The sequence below is a fragment of the Somniosus microcephalus genome, chromosome 10, assembly GCF_052327205.1.
Source record: "Somniosus microcephalus isolate GS21.2 chromosome 10, FLI_Smic_1.0, whole genome shotgun sequence".
In the NCBI taxonomy this organism is placed as follows: Eukaryota; Metazoa; Chordata; class Chondrichthyes; order Squaliformes; family Somniosidae; genus Somniosus; species Somniosus microcephalus.
In genome coordinates this window covers 199,988,956-200,007,316 of record NC_140996.1, presented here as the reverse complement: position 1 = coordinate 200,007,316, position 18,361 = coordinate 199,988,956, and the positions used below count along the sequence as shown (strand labels likewise).

Below are 18,361 nucleotides of genomic sequence, written 5' to 3'. Positions count from 1 at the left end.
AGGCATGAGTGCTGCCATTCACCGCATTGGTCGGACAGTGGCAAAGGATGCTGATCTCATGCGCAAGTGGAACGAGAGAGGTCCAAAAGGTGATGCCCTTACCATTGGTGCCCAGAACAGGGTCGGCATCTCCACTGGCGACGGGGCCAATCAGCCGGCCTGCCATAATGCGCTCCACACGCTGGTCGAGGTCGGAGAGCTCTTTGCGGTCAGGATGGCCTCCCCCGGTCTCAGTTCGGTTGCGCCGGTTGTGCGCCACCTTGGCCTGTAAGAGAAAGGACGGCCTCTAAGTACAGTGTGAAGCCCTGATCTTGTCTGCACTGCCTCCCATGGTCGAATAGCTTGTACAGTGTGTAGCCCTGATCTTGTCTGCACTGCCTCCCATGGTCGAATAGCTTGTACAGTGTGTAGCCCTGATCTTGTCTGCAATGCCTCCCATGGTGGAATAGCTTGTACAGTGTGTAAAGTGCTGAATGTGCAAGTGATTTTCATGACAGTCCCATAGCTGCTGGATGAGGGCTGGCCATTAGGGCTTTCAGGTCCCTTTGCCCATAAAGTGAGGTGCACATGCAAGGATGAGGAGGACACTGGAAAGGGTACTCGCCCTGACAACCCGAGTGAGGTCGTTGAACTTCTTCCGGCATTGCACAGGAGTCCTGGCAACCACGCTGTTGGAAGACACCCTGTTGGAGACCTCCCTCCAGGCTTTCCGGTAGGCGCTGGGCAGCGGCCTCTTGCCACCTTCTGGGAACAAAACATGGCGCCTGCGCTCCACTCTGCCAACCAGCAGCCTCAGGTCACCGTCGCTGAAGCGCTGTGCTCTCTCCCTGGCCTTCTCCATAGCCCTGGGCGTTGTGCAGGTGAAGCTGAAGTGGTCAGGCCTAGGTTGAGGGCTGCAGTGTGCAGGGCGTGGCAGGCAAACAAATCGACCCTCCCCCTTTAAGAGCTGACTGGCGCCAGAGTGTCTGCCGTCAATCAAGAACTCGCCGCACTGGCGCTGCGCCCGGCCTCGGGGGTATCGCTCAGCAACGCCGGCTTAGCACCTAAAGATAGTCGTGCATCGCCTGTTTTAGCGCAGCAGCAACCTCTTGGGGCGATGTGACTGAATATCGGCAAAGGGGGCGCGACTTTGCGCCGGGCGCAAACTTTAGCGGCCGCCCGACTTTAGCGCCCCAAAAGTGACTATACTGAATTTCTAGGCCCATCTGCCATAGTTTTGCCCACTCACTTAGTCTGTCTATGTCGCTTTGTAATTTCATGCTGCCAGCCACACAATGTACAGTACTACCTGACAATGTCATCTGCAAACTTATATATGCAACTCTTTTTCTCCCTCCACAGATGCTGCCTGATCTGCTGAATATTTCCAGCATTTTCTGTTTATAGTTCAGATTTCCAGCATCTGTAGTATTTTGCATTTGATGTACAACTCTCTGGTCCATCGTCCAAGTCATTAGTATATATGGTCAGTCCATCGTAGCTAAGCTTTCAATATCGTGGTTTTTACTCTGGTGATATTGGCCCTGAACAGGACTTTGCTGTTGGTTATCTGAGCAGATTCCTGGGATACATTGAGAGCTGTAGTGTGCAATCATTGGCCTACATATATCCAAAAAATGAGGTAATCACAACTGCCTGGTAAATTTTGATCTTTATCATGTTATTATGATTCCACATGTGTTTCCTCAGTCTGCCAAAAGCAGATAAGGTGATAGCTCTTGGCCAATTGCTGCAATATTGGAAAGCGTGCTACTGAAGTTTGTGAAATGGTGCACTGGGTCAACTACATGTCATCAATTGTTGAATCATGTGACAGGTAGTGAGATGCTGGCTGATACAAAACCTCAGTTTTCTACAATCTGATAAGACAATATCATTTAACTGAGGCAACAAGTGGTGACTTGGAGATCTTGTTCTGTGTGAACCAGAATAGTGCAATTGTCAGCAAAAAAGAGTTTACAGGTTCGTCCCTAACAGCAACAACAACAACTTGCATTTATATAGCTCCCTCAACATAGCAAAATGTCCCAAGACGCTTCACAGGGGCATAATCAGACAAAAATTGACACTGAGCCAAAGAAGGAGACACTATGACAGGTGACCAATGGCTTGGTCAAAGAAATAGGTTTTAAAGAGCGCCTTAAAAGAGATGGAGAGTTTTAGGAAGGGAATTCCAAAGCTTAGGGCTTAGAAAGCTGAAGGCACGGCCGCCAACAGTGGGGTAAAGGAAGTCAGGGTGCACAAGGCCAAAATTGGAGGAATGCAGAGTTCTAGGAGGGCTGTGGGGCTGGAGGAGGTTACAGAGATAGGGAGGGGCGAGGCCATGGAGGGATTTGAACACGAGGATGAGAATTTTAAATTTGAGACGTTCGGGGAACAGAAGCCAATGTAGGTCAGCGAGCACAGGGGTGATGGGTGAACGAGACTTGGTGCGGCCTTGCTGTTTGCCTGGAATCACCTGAGATTGAACAGCTTACTATCTGTTCTAACCTTGTTGGCTCCACAGTAAGGCTCTCTACTCTGCTCTCATTTCCCTGCTCTTTCCCTATAGTCTATAATTTGTTTTATTTCTTCAGTTTTTCTAACTCCCTTTTAACTGTTATGTTTGAATCAGCTTCAGTAGTCACTTGTGGTAAGTTTCCCTTTTTTATTATTTATTTATTCACGTTTTGGAATCTTTTAACAATGTTTTCACAGAACAGATTTGGAAAAGAGTTCAATTTTAAATGCTGGGTTTGTAAAGCAAAGTGTGCTCACGCAGATCCGGAAAACAGCACTGAGATGAAAGGTGGTTAAAATGCTAATAAGCTATTTTTTCCCCAAAGACTGAAGACAATAAGTAATTCATTAGTCTGTCTCGGTAACCGATAAACATATCACGCCCATTCTATTGGGAAGTCCCTGGTCCCAGGCACTTGGCAGGGTTGTGAAAACAGGATGATAAAAATAGGAACAGAAACACACACTTACAGTCAAGATTTTAAACAAAAAGCTGCAAGGGCAGCTCTCAACCCTGTATTATCCTAATGAAAAAATATTTCACATTTTTCATGGCTCCAATATTCTTTGTAATATAAGTGCCCAAAACTGCACACAGTACAACTTTGGCCTAACCAATATTTTGCACAGATTTATCATTGCCACTTTGCTTTTGTATATAATGCCCCTATTTATAAAACTCAAAACCTCACTTGCCTTTTTCATTTCTTTTTTAAAATCTGTAATCTGGCTTTTAAAATGACTGGGGAAGCTCTCTGGACCTCTCTCCCAATCCTGAGCCGCATACAGGAAATAAACTTGTCTACTGATAGATCATTCCCTCTCTTCTAGCCTCCAACCAATCAATCTTGTCTCCGGTTTTACTATGGTTATTGCCCCCCTGAACTTTCCTCTCATCTTCCCTCTATTTCCAAATATACCTTTCCACATTCTCTACCTCCTCCTCGCACCCTAACTGTTGAAATCAAGACGCATCGCACCATCTCCAACTCTAACTCACTTCTATGAAAGTCTTTACATTCCTCAGTCTTCCCTTCCTAAAATCTAACTTTTAACCCAAGCTTAGTGTCATCTCTCCACCACTGCTTTATTTGCCTCGTCATCTACCCTACCGTTTTTAACCTTGGCGCTGTCCAAACTATGGGATTTGCTCTCCACATAGGCTTCTCAGTGAAGAACAGTACAACGCTGGACCACACGCCAATTATAGTTGACTTTGCGCCCAACCTTCTGATAGTTCCAGCACGGATTCCAATTAATGCCATCGGGTGCAGCAAGCCAGTAACAGCTTTCTGTATGAAGAAATGATACCACGTCAAGCTTGATCTTGGAAATACTCAGCAGGTCAGGCAGCATCTGTGGAGAGAGAAACAGAGTTAACGTTTCAGTTAACGTTAATTCTGTTTCTCCACAGATGCTGCCTGACCTGCTGAGTATTGCCAGCATTTTCTGTTTTTATTTCAGATTTCCAGTATCCACAGTATTTTGCTTTTGTATCAGACTTGATCTTGCTTCTCCATCTTTATTCTGTGAGGAGAGGATAACCACATCTAACTCCTTTAGTAAACATTATTTAACTGAATTACAAAGCCACAAGCTGATCTTTTAAATGCTTTCCAAAATGAGAATGGGTAAGAAAGAGTTATCTGATCATAAGATGCACTATAAAATTCTTGTTTAACTATGTGTCTGACTCCTGTGAGATGGAAGCATTTGCATGTGGTGGGTCTCCACCATTTGAAGCCAATTTACTTGCTCTGAACCCTTTCACATTTAATCTGTCAGCAGTGCCTGGACATGTTCATCACATATTTCCAAAACCAGAAAACGTTGGTTATAATATTCATTAAAAAAATGAATTCTGTGCCAGAGTTACATTCCTTTTAACTGAATGGCTATGCATTTTGATTGCCTTCAGAATGACAGCGGCAGTCACTGTGATCTCAATATAACCAAAAAAGTTGCAAAATGAACCTTATCTTTAAATGAAGTCAGGAATTTTTTTTTGGTGCGTTTCTACGTTGGCTGGAACTTCAAGTTCCTTGTGGTGCAGAACTATTAATAATAAATTAAATTTGAAATAGGCTGCCTTTGAAGGGAATGAGACTGCCTGTCATGGGAGAGATAAGTCAAAACTTACAATGGAAAGGAGACAAGCTGGGTGAAAAGTGGGAAATTAGTAACAGCACAAATATATATCAGATCCTAAAATGTTTCAGTTACAAAACAGCTTGATGTTCCTCATGGCAATGCTGCTTATATAGCACGTAGAAGGAAAGAATTTGGGCTGAAAAGTTACACTTAGGAGTCATTTTTTGTGTGTGCATTTTTTTTTCAGTTTCTTCCTTTTCTCCCCTCTTCTGAAGGCAGCTGTTCTTGCTGGGATATGGTTCCACAGGTACCAGTAGCCTTCCAATAATTCACTCAAGCAGGCTGTTCAGTCCTGAGGGCATCACAACTGAGTCCAACCTTTACCTCACCTGAAGGCCACACTGACATGCTTAACTGCACAGGTAGCAGTCGGGAACAGAAACACTGACAGGGAGCGCTGCACTGTCAGAGGTGCTATCTTTTGGATGAGACGTTAAACCAAAAATTTGACCTCTGTTCTCTCGGGTGGCACTATTTTGGAGAAGAGCAGGGGAGTTATCCCCGGTCTTCTGGCCAATATTTATCCTTCAATTAACACCACTGAAAAAACAGATTATCTGGTCATTATCACATTGCTGTTTGTGGGAGCTTGCTGTGTGCAATTGGCTGCCGCGTTTCCTACATTACAACAGTGACTACACTTCAAAAGTACTTCATTGGCTGTAAAGCACTTTGGGACGTCCTGAGGTCATAAAAGGCGCTATAGAAATGCAAGTCTTTCTTTCCCCTCCCTAGTCCAGGAGCACTCAGTCAAATTGTAGTAATGGGGAGTGGGATTTTTGTATGTCCCTCCTGTAGAATGATCTAGTCCAGGCCATGGGTAAGCCTAACCCTAGTGTTTTAATACAATAGCAAAATACTGCGGATGCTGGAAATCTGAAATAACAACAGAACATGCTGGAAACACTCAGCAGGCCAGGCACCATCTGTGAAGAAAGAAACAGGGTTAACGTTTCAGGTCTGGGACCCTTCATCAGAACATGAAAAAGCTGGAGATGTAACAGATATTGAGCAGGTGCAGAGACAGGATGGGAGGGCGGTAAGGAATTAGAAAAGTTCATTCACTTTACTTCCAATTTCCACCCTACCCTCACCTTCACATGGTCCATCTCCGACTCTTCTCTTCCCTTCCTTGACTTCTCTGTCTCCATTTCTGGCGATCGGCCATTGACAAACATCCACTACAAGCCCACTGACTCCCACAGCTACCTGGACTACACTTCCTCCCACCCCGCTTCCTGTAAGGACTCTATTCCATTCTCTCAGTTTCTCCGTCTCCGCTGCGTCTGTTCTGACGATGCCACCTTCCATTCCAGTGCTTCCGACATGTCTTCCTTTTTCCTCAACCGAGGATTCCCCTCTACTGTGGTTGACACGGCCCTCGACCGTGTCCGTTCCATTTCCCGCATTTCTGCTCTCACCCCTTCCCCTCCCTCCCAGAACCATGATAGGGTTCCCCTTGTCCTCACCTTTCACCCCACCAGCCTCCACATTCAACGGATCATCCTCCGCCATTTCCGCCACCTCCAACATGATCCCACCACCAAACGCATCTTCCCCTCACCTCCCCTTTCAGCATTCCGAAGGGACTGCTCCCTCCGCGACACCCTGGTCCACTCCTCAATCACCCCTAACAGCCCTTCCCCTTCACTCAGCATCTTCCCGTGCAAGCGCAGGAGATGCAACACCTGCCCTTTTACCTACTCCCTTCCCACTGTTCAGGGCCCCAAACACCCCTTCCAGGTGAAACAGCGATTTACTTGTGCTTCTTGCAATTTAGTATACTGTATTCGCCGCTCACGATGCAGTCTCCTCCACATTGGGGAGACCAAACGCAGATTGGGCGACTGCTTTGCGGAACACCTCCGTTCAGTCCATAAGGGTGACCCCGAGCTTCCGGTCGGCTGTCACTTTAATTCTCTGCTTCACTCCCACTCTGATCTCTCTGTCCTTGGCCCCTTACATTGTTCCAATGAAGCTCAACATAAGCTCGAGGAACAGCACCTCATCTTTCGATTAGGCACTTTACAGCCTTCTGGACTCAACATTGAGTTCAACAATTTCAAACTATAACCCCTGCTCCCATTTTTCATGTTGTATGATTTTGCCACCCTCTTTGCAACCTCGTTTTTTAATGTAACTTCTTTGGTTATATGTGATTAGTAGTCTCCTGCCAGGGACCTTATTCATCCAATGTATCTATATATATATTTGATACATCATTTTGTCGCGATTCCATCTTTATGACACACTCTTGTTGTTTAGTATTACCGTTATTATTGATTTCATTATGATTCATTTGCTTCTTCTGTGTTTTCTCGAGAAACAAACTGAAATAAAAAGTACAAAAGAACACAATGAATCAAAATGGTCGTCCAGCTATTTCTAAGCCTGTTGCAATACACACTGAGAGAAGCTGTTTTGTGGTTGAGAAGCCTCTGTTCGAGAGCTGGATCAGTGCCATTTGATTAAATAGATTCCAGTTCCTTTGTGTGGTCATTCTGTGTACTCTCCCTGATGACACATCTCTGCTTGATTACACGTGACCAGCCTGACACATGTCTGGCAACCAAATTTTAAAAGGAGAATGAAAATCTCCAGGGCGTCGTTCAATTCCTCTATCCGTAAAGGATCAGAAAATAAAAATTGCTTCCTTCTGAAGGGAGACACATTGAAGAAGTAAACTATTGTTCCGAGACAGAGGATGGATTAAATTGGGATCATGTGGCAGTAGAATTAATAATAATTTTAAAGATGCTTCTGGAATACAATGCTGCCTACACCCACGCAGAAGTTATTTAATTTAAGGAATATTCACTTATGACAATGATGTTAAAAAGGCATGTTATTTTGTAACTTAGTACTCTCTGTTTAAAAGGTGAAAATCTCCCAGCATTCCAATTCGGCTCCCACTCAAAAGAGCGGCGGTGTGGATGCCGGGCAAAGACCCAGATTAGGCTCGGTTGTGATGCCCCCTATAGTTGAATAGCCTGCCAATACTTTGTATCCTGGCTCATGCCTGAAAAACGGTCACATTGGTGCGATACTGCAGTCTGCCAGCACCTGTGGAACTATTGCCGCAGCACGAGTCAGCACCTACAGGAGAGGAAAGGAGAAAATTCAAAAAAAAATTTAAAATCAGCCATGAAGACCAAAAAAAAAGAAAATAAAGCTTACATTTCTGCAGCGCCTTTCACGACCTCAGGATGCCCAGAGCGCTTTACAGCCAATGGAGCACTTTTGATTGATTAGTCACTGTTGTAATGTAGGAAACGCAGGAGCCAATTTGGACACAGCAAGCTCCCACAAACAACACTGAGAAAATGACCAGATAATCTGCTTTTTATTGATCTGGTTTGAGGGATAAATATTGGCCAGGAGGGGAGACGGGTCCTCGGTTTAATGCCTCGTCCGAAAAGCAGGTACTCCGAGGGTGCAGCACTCCCTCAGATTAATTAGCAATCTTGTTGTATGAGGCCCCTTGGGTCAGAGCGATCATAATATGATCGAATTCTTCATTAAGATGGAGAATGAAGTAGTTGACTCAGAGACTAGGGTCCTCAATTTAAATAAAGGAAACTACGATGGTCTGAGGCGCGAGTTGGGTAGGATTGATTGGGGAATGGCACTCAAAGGGTTGACGGTGGATAGGCAATGGCAAACATTCAAAGACCGAATGGATGAGCTACAGAATTTGTTCATCCCAGTTTGGCATAAAAATAAAACAAAAAAGGTGACCCAACCGTGGCTAACAAGGGAAATTAGGGATAGCATAAGATCCAAGGAGAAGACATATAAATTGGCCAGAAAAAGCAATAATCCTGAGGATTGGGAGCAGTTTAGGATTCAACAAAAGAGGACAAAGGGATTAATTAAGAAAGGGAAAATAGAATATGAGAGTAAGCTTGCAGGAAACATAAAAACTGACTGTAAAAACTTTTATAGATATGTGAAGAGAAAAAGATTGGTGAAGTCAAGCGTAGGTCCCTTGCAGTCAGAATCAGGGGAATTTATAATGGGGAACAAAGAAATGGCAGACCAACTAAATACATATTTTGGTTCTGTCTTCACAAAGGAGGACACAAATAACCTCCCAGAGATGCCGGGGAACATAGGGTCTGATGAAAGGGTGGAACTGAAAGAAATCAGTATTTGTAGGGAAATGGTGTTAGGAAAATTGATGGGACTGAAGGCCGATAAATCCCCAGGGCCTGATAATCTAAATCCCAGGGTACTTAAGGAAGTGGCCCTAGAAATAGTAGATGCATTGCTGGTCATCTTCCAGAACTCGATAGACTCTGGAACAGTACCCATGGATTGGAGGGTAGCTAATGTTACCCCACTATTCAAAAAAGGTGGTAGAGAAAAAGCAGGGAATTATAGACTGGTAAGCCTGACATCGGTAGTGGGGAAAATGCTAGAGTCTATTATAAAAGATGTAATAGCAGGGCACTTGGAAAGCAGTGATAGGATCGGACAAAGTCAACATGGATTTACAAAAGGTAAATCATGCTTGATTAATCTACTGGAATTTTTTGAGGATGTAACTGGTAAAATAGATAAGGGAGAACCAGTGGATGTGGTGTATTTGGACTTTCAGAAGGCTTTCGATAAGGTCCCACACAAGAGATTAGCGTGCAAAATTAAGGCACATGGGATTGGGGGCAAGGTATTGACTTAGATAGAGAACTGGTTGGCGGACAGAAAGCAAAGAGTTGGAATAAACGGGTCGTTTTCCGAGTGGCAGGCAGTGACTAGTGGGGTACCGCAAGGATCGGTCCTAGGACCCCAGCTGTTCACAATATATATTAATGATCTGGACAAGGGAATTGGATGTAATATCTCCAAATTTGCAGACAAAACTGTGAAGAGGATGTCGTGAAACTCCAATACGATTTGGACAGGTTGGGTGATTGGGCAGAAAAATGGCAAATGCACTATAATGTGGATAAATGTGAGATTATCCACTTTGGTGGCAAAAACAGGAAGGCAGATTATTATTTGAATGGCAATGGATTGGGAGAAGGGGACGTGCAAAGAGACCTGGGTGTTCTTGTGCACCAGTCGCTGAAGGTAAGCATGCAGGTGCAGCAGGCGGTTAAGAAGGCAAATGGTATGTTGACCTTCGTAGCAAGAGGGTTCGAGTACAGGAACAAGGATGTCTTGCTACAGTTGTACAGGGCCTTGGTGAGACCGCACCTTGAGGACTGTGTGCAGTGTTGGTCGCCTTACCTGAGGAAGGATTTTCTTGCCATGGAAGGAGTGCAGCGAAGATTCACCAGGCTGATACCTGGGATGGCAGGAATGACGTATGAGGAGAGATTGTGTCGATTGGGCTTATACTCACTGGAGTTTAGAAGATTGAGAGGGGATCTCATCGAAACCTATAAAATTCTGTCAGGCCTGGACAGACTAGATGCAGGAAGGATGTTTCTGATGGCCGGGGAGTCCAGAACCAGGGGTCATAGTCTAAGGATAAGGGGTAAGCCATTTAGGACTGAAATGAGGAGGAATTTCTTCACCCAGAGAGTGGTGAACCTGTGGAATTCTCTGCCACAGAGGGCGGTGGAGGCCAGTTCATTAAATATATTCAAGAAGGAGTTGGATATATTTCTTAAGGCTAAAGGGATCAAGGGATATGGGGAGAAGGCAGGGACAGGGTACTGAATTTGGATGATCAGCCATGATCTCATTGAATGGCGGAGCAGGCTCGAAGGGCCGAATGGCCTACTCCTGCTCCTCTCTTCTATGTTTCTATGCACAGGACTGTCAGCCTAGATTATGGGGTCGATACTATATTAACCTCCCTACAACGGGGGTGGGGGGGGTTAAAAATTTAAAATTTGCGAATGCGTCCCCAAACACACCGCATACATGCCTGCCACCAATTTTCGGTGGCGGGTCTCGTGGCGTACGTGTGTCCCGTCTTGGAGAGGCGGAGCACTTCATTTTAATATTTATATCAGGCTCCCACAGTATAATTGGGAGCCTGGTATTAATTTAACAGCTGCCAGCTGGGTTTCCCAGGGCTCGGGAAACCCGGCAGCGAAATGGAGGCAGGAACTGTCGGCTCCAGCAGGTTAGTACTTTCTAAAGCCCTGCTTGTGGGTCAGGAGGAGCAGGAGTGATCCCCCCAGCCCCTCAAGTAAACCTTCGGTCTCCCTTCCACCGATTGCGACCTCTCCTCATTGCTGCCATCGGCCGCCTCCAACCCCGATCCTTGCCCAGCCCTGCAATCAGCTGACTCCCCCGCCAATGTCCAGTCTTTGACCAGCCCTATGATCAGCTGACCTCACCCCCAACCCCTGACCTCCGGCCTGCCCTGCAATCGACTGACGCCCCCCTCCAATCCCTGGTCTTTCCCTCCCACCCTCCCGATTGCTCGGCTCCACTCCCCACCCCCCCCCCGCACTAAGTTCCAGTCCCGAGCCCCCAATCTCTTCCACCGTCCCGATTGCCAGACTCCGCCTCCATCCCCCCCCTCCCCACCCCCACCATCATGCCCCGATCTCTCCCAATTGCTGGGGACCATCCCCAACTGTCCTCAGCTACGGCCTCTACCACTAGGTGTCCCAGTCAGCAGCCAGGCAGCCTGTCAATCTGTCCGGCTGCCAGGCGGCAAATGGAAGAAGAAAATAATAATGAGGTCCTGCCATTAAATTCGGCAGGACCTCCGCGTCCCCGGGATTTCCAGGTTTCCTCCCAAAACCGCACTCCCTGCCCACCTCCCCGCAAATATCGGGGCCTGTGGGCTCAAGTCTCTGTCCAATGCATATGATACGATTTTCAAGCTATTTATAAGACACCGCTATACGCTGGTGCAAATAGTGTTTTTTGATAAGTTGATATTTTAGAATTATTCCCTTTATTCACTGTTATTGAACATTGTCTACATAAATTGACTCATTCAAGATTCCCTACAAATCCCCAGACAGAAATGGATTTAAGTGCTTCTGTTTGCTATTTTTAGCGTGGCCATTAATGCATTTGCAATATTCTTCTCTGGATTATTTAAACCGGTGTGCTAAAGTAAAAGAGAGAGAACTCAATCCAAAAGTGATGACAAGAGGGACAATAAATATCTGAAAATGAATATGCTAATATTAAAAACAATTGCAGTAATACAAACAAGGCTGTGTAACAGGCCCAACATGGTTATCGTGAGGGGGAGAGGGGAAAGGAGTAGGCGGCACATGCTTCTCAAAACAACTTGTTGGCATAATGCCAAGCATCACTTACCTAACAGCACCAGAGTAGCCAGGCTGCTGAACCCTCGCAATGTCATGCAGCTTAGAAGCAAACAAAAGAGGAAAGGAGATATATAATATACTGCAGAAAATATATAATGGCTAGAAAATGTTTTGGAGGGAAAGAGCATAATGCACTTTGTTCTCTAATAAAAAGTCTGACAACCTTGGTGAGGGTTCCCTGAGGCTCAGTGGATGCAAGAAGATAGCATCTTCCACTCACTCAGGACAACTCAAAGCACTTCAAAGCCAATGACTCGCATTTGAAGAGCAATCACTTATTCTGTAGGCAAACGTGGCAGCCATTTTGCGCACAGCAAACTCCCACAAATGCCAATGACAGCAATGACCAGTAAATCTGTTTTGATGGTGTTAATTAAGGGATGAATACCTTAAAAGAAGTTAATGTAAAAGAGGGAAATCCTGAAATTCAAGTAACAAAGGGGGATCTATGTAATAAGTCATGCAATTAGACATGGTGGCCTAGAAATTGGTTCATGCCGGCCCTCTGCCAGCATGAGTAGGCCCCAGACACACCCGATATTAGGCCTCGGGCCTCATTTACATGAGACCAGCGATCTGCGAATGCCTGCTGGCGGTCCCCAAGCAGCTCGCCGGAGAAGAGGATTTCGACTTCCTGAAGCCAGGTTTAGTTCCAAGACTGTGCGCACAATTCTGCTGGAACTAGTTAACCAGAGGGCTGCCCTTGGGCTTTCTAATGCCTCCATAGAAGTCCACATGGAGGAGGTTAGAGCAAGGAGGGAAATACTGAACACCACCAACTGCAGGAGCATCCCCAGAGCAACAGTGATCCAGGCCTGGACCGAGGTGGCTGACACTAGCACTCCATGTGGGTTAGATAGTAAGCCAGAGGGGTCTACACAGGGTGAAACACTCAGCAGCACCAGGTACTGGTGGCAGGAACAGCCCAGGAGAGAGCTCGCTGGTGGGCAAGGTCCTCTTGTGGCTCTGCAAAGCAGGACAGAGATGGGAACTTCAGGGCCCAGTCATGAAAAGAAACCTGCTTGCCTTGCACAATCAGTTGTATGAGGTATTGGAAGGCCTGCCAAGAAGTTACAGCACGATGGCCCCGGTATTTACTGGGGCGAGGTTTCCAAGCGTGGGGGGAGGAGTTCTGGTACGCTGGGGAGTTTTAACTCCATGGCGTGTGTGTTTTAATTTTTACAGCTTCCCTGCCCGGAAGCCAGCCTGATTGACAGACTAGGCTCCCTGTCGGGCGTGGAACGCTGCGCAAGAGGCCGCAGCCTCAGGTAGGGTTTCTGCTGCTTGGGGTGGAGATCGTGAGTGTTGTGTATGTACCTTTAAGAGAGAACTGTTTTACAGCTCCTGTATACTGTAGTACCGGCAGTGACCACACCTGTATATAAAGCCGGAGCAAGCTTCTGTACTTCAGTCTTGAGAGTACTCTACTCCAGTAAATACCTGTTGATTGTTAAGTTACAGCATCCGTGTAGTTCTTGGGGAAACATCCTATTTAAAGAATCACGGATCTAACAGTGAGGGGAGGGGTTGGATACAGCATGGTTTGGAGGTTTGGAGGGTGATCCCGGTGGGTCGGAGAGAGATCGGGGGCAGAGATGGAGGGTCAGGGAGAGATCGGAGGGAGAGTTGGGGGGTCGCGGGACAGTCGGTGATTGGGGGGAGGTTGATGATCGTTGGGGAGGCGGTCCATGATCGCAGGGGGGTCCGTGATTGCAGGGGGTGGTGTCGGCGATCGTGGGAGGGTTTGTGATCGTGTGTGGGGGGGTCTGTGATCGCGTGGGGGGGTTCTGTGATCGTGGGGGGTTCTGTGATCGCGTGGGGGGTCTGTGGTCACGTGGTGGGGGGGTCGCTGATCACCGTGTGTGGGGGTCGGGTCACTAGGGAGGTTTACAGGCCTATTTGGGGGCTGAGTGGGAAGAACTCCTGCTCCTCCTGGCCCACAAACAGTGCTGGAAAGGCACTTACCTGTTCCGTGCAGCAATCCTCGCCTTTCTTCAGCTGCTGGGTTTCCCGAGGCCCAGGAATCCCGGCCGGCCAGCGTTAAGCCTGAAACACAGATAAAGGGCTGGATTTTGATACTGGAGGCGTGTAGGAGGCAGGACTACAACTTTCGGGGTTGTAGTCCCGCCTGCATCGAGTTGTGGCCAACCCACGCGATTTTGACTTGATTGACCTTGTTGAGCCCGCGCAGCGGGCTCAGCAGGACAATTAAGGGCCACCCGGCAACAGGTGACGTCACAGATTGATATTTCATCTGTCAAGACCTTTTGACAGATGAAATATCAGCGTTTGACAGCTCTTTGAAGCTGTCAAACACTGACAATCTGTACTCCAAGTTAATTCCTTCCTCTCAGGCTGATTTAGAGATCTCTCCAGAACAGAAAGCTGAATGCTGCAACTTTTGACAGCTCACGGCCATTTTGCTTTCTGTGCCAGTGAGATGAGGGACTCCCGAGACCTGAAGGAAGGAAGGCTGTAAAGGTAAGAAAAGGTAAGTAAAACTTCTTTCAACACTTTACACACACCAAACACACTTACCTCTGCACTCATGCACCCATCACTCACCTGAACACCAGACATCTCGAACCCTCCAAGCCCTTCAGCTCGACAGTCTGCCTCGCTAACTTGGCGTGGTTTGGAGCCATCGGGATTCCCACACTTCAGCAATAAAAATAGGGATTAGGCTAAAAACTGCTTCTTAACTACCTGTTAACACGCAGTTAATTGGCACTAATCCCCTTCCCGCCTCGGGGAGGCGGCTCCCAGCACAGGTCGGGTATCCGCCTCCTTTGAAACTGGCATGGAGGCGGGTTGGGGGCGGGATGGGTTTGTGCCCCCCCCCCCTCGATTTCGGGATTTTAACCCCCCACACACCTCCAATCCCACCTCCACGGCCCAATGAAAATCCTGCCCAAAATCTTCGGTAGCCTCAATAAAATATTTCAATGAGTGACCCGCCTCCTGGGAGTAGGTTTGTCACCCGCCTCCGCTAAAACCAGAAGTGGGTGGGTTCGAGGGGGGTTGGGATCGCGTTTGAGATTTTTTTACATTTTAGCTTCTCACCTGACCCAAACCCACCCTTTCCTGGGGGTTAAAATGACCCACTATGTCTGAGAGTATGGAGGAGTCCGCTCCCAGCTTGTATGGTGTCAGCTTGCATGACATCAGCAATCGGCAATCTGCTTTGGAGAGTGTGGCTGCTTCGGGAACACTGCAGCCGGACACCAGCAAAGGGAATCAGTGTCGCCGGCCTTTGCAGCTTTGATGGAAGCTCAAACGGCTACCATTCTGACTCCTGGCTCAAAGCTATGCGCCACCTTGGAGAGATTGGAGGAGCAAGTAGATACAGGCTGTCCCGCAGAGCTGTGGAATTAATGAACCCCAGCCCTGTGGCAGTGGCACTCTGGGAGCAATACGTGTTGCTTTCATTCAGAATGTCAGCGCGTCTGCTCCTTGGCCACCCCCTCAAGAAATGCCTGTCGTGGTGCCAGCTGGTCAGCTGGGCCAGGCTGCCATGGCAACAGCTGAGGTGCACTCAAGAGAGTGGTTGGAATGTGGAACTTGCTACCACATGGAGTAGTTGAGGCGAGTAGCATAGATGCCTTTAAGGGGAAGCTAGATAAGTACATGAGGGAGAAAGGAATAGAAGGATACGCTACTACTACACTTCTGTATGGCTGATGTAGATGTACAGCAACAACTTTAATTTTACAGTTAGGTGGTTAAGCCAGATAATTGCGTCAGGAGTAGCGGAATGATGTCTTCTTCGTATTTGTGAATCGGGCATTGAGTCGTTATATGTTCCAAGATCTGTTCTGGGTGACCACAGTCGCACACTGGAGAGTTTTTTAATTCTCCATTTGCGCATCAAGTATCCGCATCTGCCATGGTTTGTGCGGATGCGGTTTAGGGCTGCCCATAAGCTTTGCGGAAGATTGCTGACAGTGTTGGATGAAGTAAGGCGGGAGGAGGCTCGTGTGGAGCAGGAATGCCGGCACAGACCTGTTGGGCCGAATGGGCAGTTTCTGTGCTGTAAATTCAATGTCATTTTTCCCACCGTGCCTTTGGAACACGGAGATTTCGTTTACAACATACTCCGAACAAACTGACTCTAAGACTGAATCACTGGTGCTGATTACAGTGTGCTGATCTCCTAGACTCCAAGCTGTACTGAGCACAACATAAACTCAAAAAGGAATGGCTCTTACAGAGCAACAGGAAAGCACCCAGCTCACACTGGTAAAGCAATTTTCAAACAGAAAGCCAAAGAAAGAAAGACTTGCATTTATACAGAGCCATTCACGACCACCGGACATCTTGTGTGCAGTTTTGGTCGCCTTATCTGAGGAAGGATGTTCTTGCCATGGAGGGAGTGCAGCGAAGATTTACCAGACTGATACCTGGGATGACAGGAATGACGTATGAGGAGAGATTGGGTCGATTGGGCTTATACTCGCTGGAGTTTAGAAGAATGAGAGGGGATCTCATTGAAACTTATAAAATTCTAACAGGACTAGACAGACTTGATGCAGGAAGGATGTTCCCGATGGCGGGGGAGTCCAGAACCAGGGGTCACAGTCTAAGGATAAGGGGTAAGCCATTTAGGACAGAGATGAGGAGGAATTTCTTCACCCAAAGAATGGTGAACCTGTGGAATTCTCTACCACAGAAGGCAGTTGAGGCCAATTCGTTAAATATATTCAAGAAGGAGTTAGATATATTTCTTAAGGCTAAAGGGATCAAGTGATATGGGGAGAAGGCAGGGACAGGGTACTGAATTTGGATGATCAGCCATGATCTCGTTGAATGGCGAAGCAGGCTCGAGAGGCCGAATGGCCTACTCCTGCTCCTGCTCCTATCTTCTCTGTTTCTATGTTTCTATCCCAAAGCACTTCGCAGCCAATGAAGCACTTTTAGAGTGTAGTCACTGTTGTAATGTAGGAAAAGCAGCAGCCAATTTGTGCACAGCAAGCTCCCACAAACAGCAATGTGATAATGACCAGATAACCTGTTTTAGTGATGTTGATTGAGGGATAAAAATTGGCCAGGAAACCAGGGATAACTCCCCTGCTCTTCTTCAAAATAGTGCCATGGGATCTTTTACGTCCACCTGAGAAAGCAGACGGGGCCTCAATTTTACATCTCATCTGAAAGACGGCACCTCTGACAGAGCAGCACTCCCTCAGCACTGCACTGGTGTGTCAGCCTAGATTTTTGTGCTGGAGTGGGACTTGAACCCACAACCTTTTGATATCAAAGGCAAGGGTGCTACCCACTGAGCCACAGCTGACTCACCAAAGGCGCAATAATCCATCTCAAATTTAAAAATTATATTATTCTGGGCTCAGATATCACCAATTTAACGCATAGTTATGGGATAGAAAAAAATAAGCCGGAACCTTTTAATGATATTTTTCCCCAAGTTATTTTTATTGGCCCACAGGAAATATGAAATAATATTGTTCTTGTTGGCAAAGAACTCTGCTTTTATTATCTGAAAACTCACTAGGCTGGTATTTCTCATTCTTGTCTGAATGCCAACATCCTTCGTGTAAGATTGCCAGACACCAACAATTTCTGCAATTATAAACGGGTTAAGAGGTCTCATATGTCTCTGCGCTTTTGACTTTCAATGTGAGACAGGGGCAGGGGGACGAAGGCTTTGTTACTTTGAACATTCATGAGCTCAGTCGTAATCTTGTATTCTGTTTAAACTTTGTCAGATCTGAATGTAGTATTTTTCAGACCATGATGTATTGCCATCTACGGGGGTGACGACGGTAACTCCCTCCACCACCGGCACATCGTGGCTGCAGTGTGTGCCATCTACAAGATGCACTGCAGCAATTTGCCAAGGCTTCTTCGACAGCCCGGCCAATATTTATCCCGCAACAAAAACAGATTGGGGTAAAGATTCGGCAACGCTAAAATCCTGTCGGTGCCACTGTGACCGCCGAAAATGGTGGTGCTGGCAGGACCGAAAAATTGGCGCTGGGGACTATTAACATCAGCCCAGCGCTAAACGTACTGTGCGTTTGTCCCGGCAGGAGGCCCCAATGTAGCGTGGCCATAGCGTCATTGCAGCAAGAACAGCCTGCTCTGAAAGCGAGTCTGTCATTTCAGAAATCAGTTCGGCTTCTTAAAGGGGAACTGCCTTCGCAATGAAAAAAATAAAAATCATGTAAAAATAGGCAGTTTTTAGCCCTTACAGCTCAACTGCCTTCTGGGGAAAAAATAGCATTAAAAAGAATTCCCAAATGGGCATCTTCAACTTTTAAAGCTGAATCCCCCTCTGCCTAAAAAAAGGGAAAAGTGCTTCAGTACTAACACAAATGCTCAGCAAGCATTGCAGCAACTCGCCAAGGCTTCTTCGGCAGCATCTCCCAAACCCACGGCTTCTACCACCTAGAAGGACAAGGGCAGCAGGCGCATGGGAACACCATCACCTCCAAGTTTCCCTC

The 18,361-nt window shown here is 46.9% G+C and overlaps 1 long non-coding RNA gene across 1 annotated transcript; it reads right to left on the bottom strand.

Moving 5' to 3' along the window:
* Positions 1-385: 385 nt before the first annotated feature.
* LOC147111995 (uncharacterized) lies at positions 386-15,351 on the bottom strand. The gene is made up of 4 exons (XR_015079794.1): positions 14,964-15,351; positions 13,866-13,946; positions 6,922-6,980; positions 386-3,855 (listed from the first exon to the last, which is right to left on the bottom strand). It is a non-coding gene; the product is annotated as an uncharacterized LOC147111995 (long non-coding RNA).
* Between the last annotated feature and the right edge of the window lie 3,010 nt (positions 15,352-18,361).